Source organism: Tamandua tetradactyla, chromosome 26 (assembly GCF_023851605.1).
Source record: "Tamandua tetradactyla isolate mTamTet1 chromosome 26, mTamTet1.pri, whole genome shotgun sequence".
NCBI lineage: Eukaryota > Metazoa > Chordata > Mammalia > Pilosa > Myrmecophagidae > Tamandua > Tamandua tetradactyla.
In genome coordinates this window covers 24,488,002-24,500,839 of record NC_135352.1, presented here as the reverse complement: position 1 = coordinate 24,500,839, position 12,838 = coordinate 24,488,002, and the positions used below count along the sequence as shown (strand labels likewise).

General features: G+C 36.3%; 1 non-coding gene across 1 annotated transcript; it reads right to left on the bottom strand.

Annotated features, from left to right (window-relative positions):
• Window positions 1–2,008: 2,008 nt before the first annotated feature.
• LOC143670053 (U2 spliceosomal RNA) lies at window positions 2,009–2,200 on the bottom strand. The gene has a single exon (XR_013169235.1). It is a non-coding gene; the product is annotated as a U2 spliceosomal RNA (small nuclear RNA).
• Between the last annotated feature and the right edge of the window lie 10,638 nt (window positions 2,201–12,838).

Genomic DNA, 12,838 nt, shown 5'->3' with positions numbered 1-12,838 from the left:
AAAATTTGGTTGGATGGAGGGACATCCATCCCTCCATGTGGGAAAGTGGGAGTACTATCTAGTCAAAGAATAACTAAAACATATATATATTCCCATAGACTTATAGTGTAATTTAGCCATCAAAGCAAACAAAGTAGGTTTTATAATTATATAAAGGATGATTCCAGTTACACAAATTAAAAGCTTTACAGAGGAAAAGCTGTTGCAAGAAATAGGAGATATCAAATTAGTTATGGTTATAGTTGGGTGATGGGGCTCAGGGGGAGTTCATATTTCTCCATTTTCGTAATGACAGCTCATTGACATTTAATACATAAACTCTCAATGCTTTTCATAAGGTGTCTAAAGAATTGAGCATTTTAGGATAGTCACTGCTGCTTTGTAACTCAGGGCAGCTGAGGCAGAAGGGATAGCATCTCTGGTGAGATACAGATTGCCAAGAAGACAGCTGTGGACGTATGACCACAGAGGAACACGAGATCTCGCCCTTCCTGGAAGTTGTTAGGTTCTGTGGTGGTTTGGAGCTGTATGTACCCGAGAAAAACATATTCTTAAATTTAAAACACTCCTGTAGATGTGAACTCCATTGCAAGTAGGACCTTGGTGATGAGGTTACTTCGGTTAAGGTGTGACCTTATTCAGCCAGGATGGGTCTTTATACAGGGACAAAAGCCACAGGAAGCAAGAAGCTGAAGGTCAACTGAACCCACTAAAGGAGAGAAAAACCAGGACAGACTGCCATGTCATCACTATGTAACAGAGCAACCCAGGACCATGGATCACTCGCAACCAGCAACAGAATGCAATCTTCAAGAAGAAATCATCACCTTCATGGTGCCTTAATTTGGACTTTTTCCCAGCCTCAAAACTGTGAGCTAATAATTTCCTATTGTTTAAGCCAGCCTATTGCATGGTATTTGCTTAAGCAGCCAAAGGAAATTAAAACAGGTTTTTTTTTTCTTATTCCTGATATTCTGAAGTAACATAATACTCCACTTTGATGTGAATCTTTTCATTCGTCACACCTGCACACCAGTGACCCTTTCAACCCAAAATCCATGCTTTTACCTCCTGAATCTCCACTCCCTGTGTTTTCTCTCTTTGTAGCTCCTATTGGTCAGTCAAATATAGCTATAGACTTACTGGATCGGATGGATAGATCAATCGATAGATAGGTAGTCAGACAGATAGGCAGATTTACCTTTGCTTTTTCCAGTTTTTCATCTCTTGGTGAAAAGAGATGATTTCCTCTATATGATATTTCAAATATGATATTTCCAGTTTTTCATCTCTTGGTGAAAAGAGATGATTTCCTCTATATGATATTTCAAATTTTTCGTTCAACCTTCCTATTGACTTTATTACTGCTTTCTTTCTTTCTTTCTTTTTTTTGTTTGCTGTATGGCAGGGTCATATTTCATTATTTTTCCATGTGAGTATCCCATTATTGCAGCATCATTTGTTGAATTTGTTTATTTTTTGTTTGTTTTTTGCTTGTTTGTTTTTGGGGAAGAGCAGGGACTGGAAATTGAACCCAGGTCTCTGGCATGGTAGGCAAGAATTCTGCCACTGAACTATCCTCACCCCTTCTACTGCTTTTTTTATACTGCTAAGAATTAGTTCTTTTGGTTGTTGTTCACACATAGGGCATTTCCAGAATTTTTTTAAATAAATTTTTTGGAGGATATTAGGGATAATTTTCTTGAAGTTTTCTTTCAAATTCCACTCCTTACTTCTGGTCTTTTTCATATTGCAGCCTTTCCTTAAATGAGCATTTGTCATCCATTTTTCATCTTTGAGTAGAGTACTTAAATGTGGTTGGGAAACTAGATGGGAAACTAATATCAGGTCTTTTCTACTGGGCGGCTTTCCTCTTGGTTCAGTATTCTGCAGGAAGAGATCAACCTGACTGCAAGCATTTTAGAAGCCAAGTAGGGATATAGTTTTTAAAATGATAGAAGAGTTGTTTTTATTTTTTTATTTTTTAATACATTTATTATTCCCTTGAGGGGGGTGCATCATTCCTGGAAATACTGCAATACCAGGTCGATGCGTGGAGTGGGCGGAGCAAGCTCCTATTCCCATCTCCCAGCTCCAAAAATCCATTTAATATATTGTCCTCGGATAAAGGACGTATCAGATATTAAACTGATAAGAACGGATATTACACCTGATCTTAGCCAAAAGGCCAAGAAGCAATGATAGAAGAGTTTTGATTCTTGTGTAAGGAAGATGCCAAATCAGAGGGATGAGGGACTACCAAGGCTCCAAGACTGAGAAACCATTAGTCAAAACAGGACTCTAAATACTTTCTTGGATTGTGATAATCATGTAAAAGCCAGAGTAACTGTTAGGGACTAAGTGGGAAATGGCTTAATCTCAACCTGTAATGATCTTTAGCCCTCTCTTTAGCAGACACTTTCTAAAACCTAATCCTCTAAGGGTAGAACTTTATTCCATCCATGCAACCAGAATAAATTTCCGTACATGTACAAACAGTGTTCACCTGTTTATGACAACTGAAAAGGCTTTACCCCTCCTCAAAGTGGGCCTCTTCTCTTTTATTTGAAACAAGTGGATTGTGGCTACACATTTATCTCCTCTTGATATAGCTCAAGCTTTCTATCTCAACTAGAAAGCTAGTCTGCTCTTCGGTCAGAAAATATTGAGTTCCGATTTTCTAAAAAACATATCTTCTGGAGACATACTTGGAAAATCTTAATGGTCACTGCACCATGAAGAAATATCATAAGCATATTAGAGAAGTCTGTTTCACTACACAGCTCTTGACAAAACAAACAAAATCAATACTTAGAAATGGACAGAAATGATGGTAGCATATTGTTCTGAGAATAATTACCAGTACTGAATGGCGTGTGAATGTGGTGGAAGGGTTAAATTTAGAATCAGCCCATGTCACCAGAAGGAACGTTGGAGGATAAAATATCAGAATGTATAACACAGTGAATTTTGTAGTGGACAATGTCCATGATCAACTGTACAAATATAAAACAGTTCTTTCATGAACTAAAGCAAATGTGCAACACTATTAAAAGGAGTTAATAATAAAAGGGTATATAGTAAAAAAATGTACGTCTTGCAAATTCTGGTCTACAGTGTTTTTTTTTTCCGCATGGGCAGGCACTGGGAAATGAACCAGGGTCTCTGGCATAGCAGGTGAGAAATCTGCCTGCTGAGCCACGGTGGCCCGGCCTATAGTGATATTTTAGTATTCTTTCATCAACAGTAACAAATACACCATACCAATGCTATGGGTCAATAATGCGGAGAGGGTTATGGAAGGATTTGGATTTTCTTTTTTCTTTTTATTTCTTTGCTAGAGTAATGAAAATGTTCTAAAAGTTATAGGGAGGTATGCACAACTATGTGACGATACTGTGAACCGGTGATTGAATACTTTGGATGGTTGGTATGGTATGTGAATATATCTCAATAAAATTGTATTTTAAAAAATCAATTCTTAGAGATTTCCTTAAATGAAACTGCTCTGCAAAGCTCTAAAATCAAGTTGCCTCATCTGCTAATTCACATCAGGGGTCACTGTTTTGTTCTCTCTTACAAAACAAATTCCTAGAGGAGTGCCTGGCACCTTGTGGGCATTTAATGAATCGTTGTTGCCTTCACCATTCATTCAAAGTCCTTTTTCCTTTACGGAGTTTACATTCCAGAGGGAGAAGACAGATAATAAGTTAAATGAATAAATATTATCATTTCAGGCAATAATCAGTGCTGTAAAGAAAATAAAGTAGGGTAAGTTGTAAAAGGATGAGAGAGTGAGGATTATCCGTGAAGGCTGGAGAGTAGACTGAGGAAGGCAAGAGTGGAAGGGTTGAAGTTAGAACAGACAGGACTTGCTGATGGACTGAACATATAGAATGTGCATGAAATGAGGGAGTCAATGGCTACAAAGTAAGTTGAATCAAAGTGAAATCTGGAAGGCTATATAAAATATGGGATACCTAAAGATTGGCACATTTGGGAATTTAGGTGGCTCTTACTGAGGCTAAGGAGAAACATGGATAAGAAGTGATGAAAAAAGGGACACATTATTAAAGGATAGTTTTTTAAAATAATGGACTTGAAGACATAATTGGAGGCAACAAGAGAGGCTAGCAGAGTAATTCGTAAGTATGAAGAGGCTTGAATTGAGGAAACAGGCTTTCAATTGTATCAAATAATCTACCATTAAGATTCTACTTAAATTCTACATAACTTGACTCCACCCTTAAACAAAATAAAATTATTACCCAAAGAAATCCATAAAAAAAAGGGGTGAACCGGGTTTTCCTGATGGATACATACATTTATTTTCCTGCAAATATTTGGGAAGAGGACTTTTACCTGATTGAGATGAAGTAGGTTGCAGATGTTCTTCAGTTCCCCAAATTACTGTAGACCCAGAAAAGTAGTATCCCTGCCTTTTCCTCCACAATGAGGAGGGAATATTATATTCCCAGAGAAAATTCATATTGATAGCCCTTAGACTAGTATTCAAAGTTCTAAATCTCAAAATCAAGTAAAGAAATAGCTATTAACTTAAAAAATTTCACAGGCCAGAGAACAATGATAAGAAGTAAAGAGATTGCAACAGGGAATCCTACCTCTCTCAGACCCAACTCTTTTTCAAATAGAAAAATTCACTAGTACCTCTTAGTGTCAGAATGACCATATAGTTTTCCTATAGAAAACAAAGCACATAATACAGATTATTCTTTACTGATTAGAGGGTCTTAATTAGAATGAATACAAATCTCTGAAAAACTCATTTAGGGTGGAAAAAAAAGCTCATTAACATAAGATTTTAATCTATTTTTAATTAAAAATTTTATTATACAAGTATGTAAATAACTTTCCATGAAGATAAAATTTTACATTAAATCTCCATCAACTGCTTATTTTGAGAAATGTGAATTTTACTTTTACGCCTTTGCCAGGCCTCAACTTCCTTCATCTTCCCCTTTTGTCAAACAGAGTCATTTGATTGTGACTATTTTTAGGAAGATACAGTTTGTGCTTCAGTATGTGGAAAGAATAAATGGCCTGGCTTTTTAATTATGTTAGCCAACACCGGCTAGTTACTTTTAGCACACTGGCTCTGCTTCTGTCCTGGTAAAGTAAAAATAATAGAATCCACCTTTTAGGGTAAAAGGGAATAGATGATACCCATAAAGCATTTGGAACATTATCTGGCAGGTAGCAAGTACACAATAAGCAAATTATTGTTTATAATAAGACAGAATATTTAAATTCAACACCCTTTTTTTACCATTCTCACCACATGGATCTATTACAACAGAAAATTGTTTCTTCTCATGTGTTGATAAATTTCCAGACTTCCACATGGGTCCCTCCAGGGGTGAATGTCCCATTTTCCCATATACTTTTCAGTTTGTCAAGACACAACTAAAATGCCACTTTCTCCACCTTTTCCTGTTTCCCATCCACCCAACAAAACGATGTGCTTTTCAGCATTAGTGCACCACTGATGGTATTTATCACATTCTCATGAGAAATCCAAGGAAATCAAAGTTTTACATCACTTTCCCATTCCCCAGGAATTCTTTATGTTATCTTTACTTGTAATTCCATTTGTTTACTTTCTACAAGATCAAGAAAACTAACTACAGTGAGATCATTTACCTTTCCTTCTTCTCAGACTATTTCAGGCAGACTGCACTGTCTCTCAATTGTCATTGAAAGGAGCTGACATAGAATTGTGTGAGCCTTCTGGAGACCCTCTCCCTAATTCTAGGCACTGAATATTAGTTCAGCTATGAAGGATCTCACAGATTAACTTCTCTACATATTTTCAGAGCATTTTTTCCACATCATAATTAGAGGATGAAACCGGATTTTCTTATTTTTTCTGCCTGTAGTACACGCTGATCACAAGCAAAGTGTTTTAAGGGTAGGGTTACCTTCCATGTAGTAGGAAAATCCCAGGTGTTCCAAACTATTGGGGACCCCTCTTATGGCCCTAGGTTTTCTAGATCTTACTTAGCCCACATTACCAAAGCTTATCATTTCTTAAGGCTGTTTGCTACTATATTTTGCCATGTCAGCAATCTTCATAAAACAGCAATTTGATTGGTAATCCCGTACATATGAATTCTGCTTGTCATAGTTCACCACTAAGAGGATTCACATAAAGCTCCCTGTAACTTGTAACCTAACGATTCACCTCCCCAGCATTAAAACCATGTCCACGCATTTTTGACACTAAAATCGCCAACTACATAAAAGGTCACTTGTATTAGTTTGTTAAGCTGCCGGAATGCAATATACCAGAAATGGAATGGCTTTTTAAAAGGGAATTTAATATGTTGCAAGTTTACACTCCTAGTGCTGAAAAAAAGTCCAAACTAAAGCAGTGACAAGAGGTTACCTTCACTCAAGAAAGGCTGATGCCATCCAGAACACCTCTATCAGCTGAGATGGCATTTGGCTGGCATCTGCTTGTCCTTATTCTTGGGTCCATTACTTCCAGCTTCTGAGGCTAGTGGTGGGCTTTCACTTAGCTCCTATAGGACATAACTCTGGGTTCTGGCTTGCTTAGCATTTCACGGGAAGGAAGGCAGATGGCAATGTCTGCTGAGCTGCACATCTCCAAATGTCTGGGTCTTGTGTTGGCTGTCAGCTCCAAAGAAACTGTTCTCCAAGTGTCTGCACTGGCTTTGATGTTTCTTCAAAATGTTTCCCCTTTTAAAGGAGTCCAGTAAATTGATCAAGACCCACCTTGAATGGGTGGAGTCACAACTTCATCGAACCAAAAAATCACACCCACAATTGGGCATGTCACATCTCTGTGGAGATAATCAAAAGTTCCCCCCTATAGTATTGAATCAGGATTAAAAGAAGTAGCTGTCCCCACAAGATTGGATCAGGATTAAAATGTGTTTTTTCTAGGAGACATAATAGCTCTGAACAAATGAGCTGTTTTCTTTTTTTTTTTTTTCCTATTTCTTGCCACTACTTTGTTCTTACTCTTGGCTGCATATTGTAATCACCAAAAGAGCTTTGAAAAAAATGGTTGGGTTCCAATCTGAGATTCTGATGAATCAGGCCGGGAGGGCGTGGTTTAGATATTAGGAGTTTGAAGAACACCTCAGGTGATTTTAGGACAGACAGAACTTGAAGTTCCTCTGCTGAACATGAAATACTATTTTTACACACCAACTCATTCCACCTGGACATTCTTTTTTTTTTTTTAAATGAGAAGGGTGACTTTAGCTTTTTAAAAAAATTTTATTTATTTATTAATTAAAAAAAATTAAGAACAGAAACATTAACATATTCCATTCTACATATATAATCAGTAAATCTCAATATTATCACATAGTTGCATATTCATCATTTCTTAGAACATTTGCATCAATTCAGAAAAAGAAATAAAAAAACAATAGAAAAAGAAATAAAATGATAACAGGAAAAAAAAAAGATTATACATACCATACCCCTCACCCTTTGCTTTCATTTATCACTAGCATTTCAAACTAAATTTATTTTAACAATTGTTCCCCCATTACTTATTTTTATTTCATATGTTCTACTCATCTGTTGACATGATAGATAAAAGGAGCATCAGACACAAGGTTTTCACAATCACACAGTCGCATTGTGAAAGCTATATCATTATACAATCATCTTCAAGAAACATGGCTGCTGGAACACAGCTCTACATTTTCAGGCAGTTCCCTCCAGCCTCTCCACTACATCTTGAATAACAAGGTGACATATATTTAATGCGTAAGAATAACCTCCAGGATAACCTCTCGACTCTGTTTGGAATCTCTCAGCCGTTGACACTTTGTCTCATTTCACTCTTTCCCCTTTTGGTTGAGATTTTCTCAATCCCTTGATGCTGGGTCTCAGCTCATCACCTGGACATACTTTACTCACCTTTTAGCTTTTTCTTAGGTGTGCCTCCCCTCCAGAAGGACTGTGATACCCCACCCTCACCTACCCAGTCCTTAATTTTGCCATACTACATCTTTATCGCTTTCTTTCTCACTTCCTTTCAATATGTATTTATTGAGAATTTATGATCGGGGATAAAGTTTGAACAAAACCAGTCCCTCCTCTCATGGAATTTACAGTCTAGTGGGCCTTAAAATAGTCACCCAAATAGATATAAAACTGTGTAATGAGAAGTTGTAACTGGTACTTGGTTGTTCCAGGATTAAATCTTAAGTATGTCAAAGTACAATTTTCAAAGGTTTAAGAACGTGTCATACAAAAATTGACATTTGTATCAAAAGTTTTATTCAATTCAGCAATTATGGAGCCCATAAATAAAGTTGGTTCCAAGAGCAATGATAAGCAGTGGCTGATATAGGTCATCAGGAATAGAAAAGAATCTTAAAATAAAATTGCTTAAGCTTGATACAAATCTCATTAATGTCCTACAGGGCAACAAAACGAAAATATTTGGGGTTACCTTTTCTACCAAGTTCTCATCAACAAAATCAACACAGGTACGTCCTCCTAGAGAATTATATAATACTGTGGGTTTTTAAGACAATGTCCTAGTGTGACAATGAAAGAAAACATAACATTCTCTTCTAATTTTCAAGTTTGAAATAACTGTTCATAAATAGTCAAATTACAGAAGGAGAAATTTGATGTGCCATAAGCCTGGGGAGATAAGCAAGGGGGTTAGATCATGCAGGACTTGAAAAGGGATTTGCCTTTATTCTGAGAGCAGCAAGGAGCTATTGAAGGGCTCTGTCAGGGTGATGACATTATCTGATCTGTAATACAAAAAGTTTACTCTGCTATTGTTATTCTTTATAAACAGGGTCAAGAGAAACCAGACAAGGGGTAATGAATATTTGCTCTAGACAGTAATAGTAGAGAGGGAAAAAGGTGACAAATATGTATGTTGGAAGGTAACACCTCTGGGTGACAGGAAGATAACCGGGTTCAGAAGAAAAGGTATAATTTGAGGTACTACAAGACATGTGAAGAAGAGTACCTGGAGTGAGTGTTTCTCAACTTTTTATTCTCTTACCCCCTTAGCCTTTTTATGTAGTTTTTTCCCTTTAATTATCCCCCTCCCCCATGAAATTCTAATACCACAGATATATTGCACATCTATTTATGTACTGCGACATTTTGGACGGTCACAGACCATTGAAATATCTCATTTTTTGGTTTTGTTTTCATTTTCTAAGAACCAATTTTCACCCTTTTTGACTACGTGAGTTAGAGGTGTAAGTTGAGGGCTTATTTGTGATGAGGTGGTAGCTTAAGTTGTGCCCATAAATGAGGTTACTTAAAAAGATTTGAGTGAAAAAAGGGGGAAGAGTGAAATGAGACTAAGTGTCAATGGCTGAGAGATTCCAAACAGAGTCGAGAGGTTATCCTGGAGGTTATACTTACGCATTAAGTAGATATCACCTTGTTATCCAAGATGTAATGGAGAGGCTGGAGGGAACTGCCTGAAAATGTAGAACTGTGTTCCAGTAGCCATGTTTCTTGAAGATGATTGTATAATAATATAGCTTTCACAATGTGACTGTGTGATTGTGAAAACCTTATGTCTGATGCTCCTTTTATCTACCTTATAATAGATGAGCAAAACATATGAAATAAAAATAAATAATAGGGGGAGCAAATGTTAAAATTTAGTTTGAAATGCTAGTGATCAAAGGGAAAGGGTAAGGGGTATGGTATGTAAAATTTTTTTTTTTTATTTTTCTGTTGTCTTTTTATTTCTTTTTCTGTATTGATGCAAATGTTCTAAAGAAATGATCATGATGATGAATATGCAACTATGTGATGATATTGTGAATTACTGATTATATATGTAGAACGGAATGATATGTTCAAGTTTTTGTTTGTTTGTTGTTAATTTTTTTTAATTAATAATAAAAAGATTTGAGTGAGAAGTCATGGGAAGGCTCTCTAAGTATTTACTGGTTGACTAAGTACTTAAGTCCATATTTACTGGTCTGAAAGAAAAGAAGCAGCAGTGCCAGTGGTAGGAAGAAAACCAGGATTTTTCTGTGCCATAGAAATCAAGGGGGTATATCTTGAGGAGGGACTAACAGCTTTGAGTGCTTTTGAGTTTGAATATGAAAACTGGATAAAATCAATTGGATTTAGCAAGGTAAGATTTATTGAGATCTGAAGGTAGAAAAACAGAAATCAGAGAGTGAGCAGAGGGTCAAAAAACAGAAAGGAAAAGAAAGACCGAGCATATTTTGGTCCTTTTGTGAATGAAAAGTACAGATTAGGCAGACGGATGAAAGGGGATGTAAGCCAGAGCTGATGTAAGAGGGATACCTGTTAGATTTTTTTAAAGTGAATCTTTGAGGGACCTGTCTGAAGGAGTTTTAGCAATGGAAACAAGAAATAATCTATAACAGGAGTTGCCAAACTATGCTCCTTGTTTTTGTAAATAAAAGTTTTCATGGAACACAGCCACTCCAATTCATTTAACTATAGCCAAGGGCTGCTTTTGACCTACAACGGCAGGGTTGGATAGCTTTGAAGGATAGTATGGCAGCGAAGCCATATTATCTGGCCTTTTACAGAAAAAAATCTTGCCAACCTCTGTTGGACAGGGTAGGATTCCCTAAAATGTTAGAATGTGGGGCAAAACAATGTAGAAAAAAAAATTGGCCTATTGCAAGAGGAAGGAAAAAGGAAAGGATCTGTAGGGGTAAAGGTGCATGTTTGAAAAATGAGAACTGTTGTCTGACTCCTAAGACACCCCATGCCCTGCTGATCAAGTGAAACTATACAGACTTTTGGTAGTGAGAAAATAAAATCTTGACAATTTTACTAGTGTCTCAAAAAGGGGTAATCAGAGGAGCAGTTTCTAAGGGCTAGACTGGAAGTGTCAAAGAGAGGTCATGGCAAGGCATGGAACTAGTTGAAGTTTTTGGATATGATGGATGAATGCAACAAAATATAAGTTAAAATGTTTAGAAATATGGCCAAGGTCTATTACTAATCAACTAAGTAGTTATGATATTCATAAGTTAAAGTAGGTAAGATATTAACCTACCCTTAGTCTCAAATTCAATATTCTAAATAGTTAGATAATTTGCTAAGCTCTCACTGGATGAGCCCATTTTGAATTCCTACAATTTGAAGGATATAATGGTATATCAGCAATAATGATTTATTCAAAACTCCACTATCACTGCTTTCTATAATTGTTGGTATAGCTCAAGATTTCTCAGCATCAGCACTACTCACATTTTAGATCAGAGAATTCTGTGTAGTGAATTTCTGTGCATTATGGGGTATTTAGCAGCACTCCTGGCTTCTACCTACTACAGGCCAGAAATACATCACTTTCCACCTAATTATATAGTGGAGTGTCTTCAGATATTGCCAAATGTTCCCTAGGGGACAAATTGCTCCCTGCTGAGAACCACTGGTCTAGTTTATCACAAACAATTTTTTATTGTAGCAATAGTAATGATCCGAAGTATTTTTTGGCTTATACTTTTGAGTAGTTAGATATGTACACATTGTCCATATAACATGATTCATGGAAGAGCTTATTGCTAAATGCCTCCACATTTGTCTGTATAATGAATCATCTTTTCCTCAGAAAATCTAGAAAGTGTTTGAGAGTGATTGTTTTGGAATTCTTATTTTCAATATTTCCATTATCTCATTTCCAACTCACTGGACTAAGCAAACTCCCACTTCTCAGCTCTGGTCCAATTTTCTCCAAATTTTTCTGTGATTCTCTGTGAAGATGTGCAGTAACTTTTTCCACATCTTACAAAAAAAAAAAAAAAAAAAGAAATCTAAATGGTGTCTTGAAAACAAATTTTGAGAATTCTAAATGGCCAATTAAAAACCTCTCCCTAAGAGACAGGTAAATACTCTATACTCTCCCACGCCTTGATGAGCCAACAGAAGCAACTTTCTTACATTTGCCTTTTGCTTTCTTTTCTTCTGCCCATCCTGAGGAATTTAAGACTCCACATTGCGTGCAGTTTATCTTCAGAGGGAAGTATAAATAATGTGCTTCCTGTAGAAACAGACTTGCAGTTCTAGGAAGTTTGAATAAAATGGGACCAATGGCATACTTGGGTATACCTATTACAGTGGGTTCTTAGATTATAGGACCCAAGACAAAGCTTGGTTTTTCACCATGATGTTCTAGATTCAATTCCTCATTGCTACTTGATAATTTGAGGAAAATTAAATCACCTCTCAGAGCCGCATATTTGAGTTAAAAGATTAATATATATTTATAAACTGTTGAACACGTTAAAGGAGATAAAGTATAATAAACCTTTGACATAAAAGTCCCTCTATATTTCATCTTGTACTTAGCACAGTATGATCACCTTTGAGCAGTAACACATGATAAGAGTTTTTCCGTGGATCATCAAATAGAAATAGAAAACAAATACAATTATTATTTATATGTCTTGAAACATTGGATTATCAGGTTTGAGAAATCTCATTTTCCTTGTCAGACAGGGAAGTAGAAAAACATACTTGAAAAATGTATTCTTTAAAATATTTACTTTTCTCTCTAATACCTCTTCTCCACCCAGATAAAATATTAAGGAAATTAAAAGTTATTTTCTATTTGGAATGATAAATGTTCAGAAGCTTTTCTACTCAGCATCAGTAATACGATCAGCAACAGGAGGCTCCATTCCACATGGCACTGGGACAATCCTCAAATCTAAAGCCCTGCTTTCATTCCTGATGATACCCATTTCTGCCATTGTTCTTTTGTTTTTCTCATTTGATTTTTTAAAAATTTTTCTTGATAAGAGAAATTCTGGGTTGTTTTGGTTTGTTAAAGTTGCTAGGATGCAATATATCAGAAATG